Source organism: Vulpes vulpes, chromosome 3 (genome assembly GCF_048418805.1).
Source record: "Vulpes vulpes isolate BD-2025 chromosome 3, VulVul3, whole genome shotgun sequence".
Taxonomy (NCBI): domain Eukaryota; kingdom Metazoa; phylum Chordata; class Mammalia; order Carnivora; family Canidae; genus Vulpes; species Vulpes vulpes.
The window spans coordinates 98,157,181-98,159,218 of NC_132782.1; positions in this window are offsets into that span (position 1 = coordinate 98,157,181).

The following is a 2,038-nucleotide window of genomic DNA, read 5'->3' on the forward strand; positions in this document are numbered from 1 at the left end:
TGGATCACTTATTTTAAGCTGAAGCCATCTTACTGTTATAACCAACTTTCCATTTTTTTTATTCCAACAAATAACTCAGATTTGACCATGATTTTTTGGAGTTATTTTTTCCCCCATTCTTTGGGATCATGTTAATGTGTTCAGTAGAATAACTATATGATTGAAAAATATGTTCTTAAAGGTTTTGTTTATTTGAGAGAAGGAGAGAGCATGAGTGGTGGGGAGAGGGAGGGGAAGAACAGGGAGAGGAAGAAGCAGACTCCCCACAGAGCAGGGAGCCCAACACGGGGCTCAGCCCCAGTACCATGGCCTGAGCAGTAGGCATACGCTCAACTGAGCCATACAGGTGCCCCTATATCACCCCATATTTTTAAACAAAAGAGTATACATTAAGCCTTCTTCACTATATCTTTCATTTTCACTGAACCATGATCTTTGAAACATTTATCTGACCATCTACATTTTTTTTTTTTTTAAGATTTATTTGAGACAGAGAAGGAACAGGAGGGCCAGAGGGAGAGGGAAAAGTAGACTCCTGCTGAGCAGGGAGCCCAACATGGGGCTGGATTCTGGGCCTCCAGGATCATGACCTGAGCTGAATGCAGATGCTTAACCCACTGAGCTACCTAGGTGCCCCAGACCATCTGCATTCTTTTTTTTTTTTTTTAAGATTTTATTTATTCATGAGAGATGCAGAGAAGCAAGCTCCATGCAGGGAGCCCAATGCAGGACTCAATCCCTGGTCTCCAGGATCACAACCTGGGCCGAAGGTGGCGCTAAACCACTGAGCCACCCGGGCTGCCCTGCATTCTTTATGACAGTACTAAAGTATTACACCTAAGGATATAAACTCCATATGTATATTTGCCAATGGGTACAGTTGAGGAAAGAAGGTGGCTGCTGCTGTCAGTTCTATAATCCAGTTCCATTTAAGCTCCAAAGGAAATCCCATGACAAACTGGCCTCTGTCTGGTGTGCTTTGTATGTAAATACATATATTGTATATACAGCCATATATAAGAATCCATTTAAGTAGTCCCTGTATCTTTGGACAGTTATGAATCTAAATCATTAGAAGTGAAGTAAAAAAGAGCATTTTGCCATCATAGTCTTTCAGAAGTTTTCTGATCCCCCCCAGCTCCCAGGCCTTGCCAATACAGGAGGATGCCTAGTTGCTCACACCTGTGCCAGTAAACATTTTGACCCTTGCCAAACTTATGGAAGAAAAGTGGAGTTTACTTGTAGTTTAGAATTCGTTTATTAAGGTTGAATATTTTATAGTCTGTTAAACCATTCATATTGTATTTTGCCTATTTTTCTTATTTAAGAGCTCAAGCATTGAGGAAATTCATTTTGTAACTAGAAGTTACAAATACTCTATCTTAATTTTACCTTGTTACTGGCATTTTGTGAAGCAAAATTTTTTTGTGGTTATATTAGTTTTTCAATACTTTTTTGTGCTGGACAGGTGTTTGATCCACCTAAAGTTCATTTATTTTCTTTTATTGTAAAAATACACATGACAATTATCATCTTAACCATTTTTTAAGTATAAAGTGTTATTAAGTAAATTCACATTCTTGTGCAACTATCTCAGCCATTCATCCCCATGACTCTCTTCATTTGTAACCATGAAACTTGGCCCCTTTAACTCCCCATTCTCCCTTCCCCCCAGTTTGTGGCAACTACCTTTAAGCTTTTCTGTCTTTATGATTTTGACTAAGTACCTCACAGAAGTGGAATCTGTCTTTTTGTGATTGGCTTATTTCACTGAGCATAATTACCTCAAATTTCATCCATGTTGTAGCATATTGGGTTTCCTTTTTAAGGCTGAATATTATTCCATGTGTATATGCCACTTTTTGTTTATCCACCCATCAGTGGACATTTGGGTTGTTTACATGTTTTACCTATTGTGGCTAACACTGCTATGAATGTGTGTACAAATATGCCTTTGAGATCCTGCTTTCAGTTCTTTGAATATATACCCAGAAGAGGAATTACTAGATCATATGGTAATTCTGTTTTTATGTTTTGA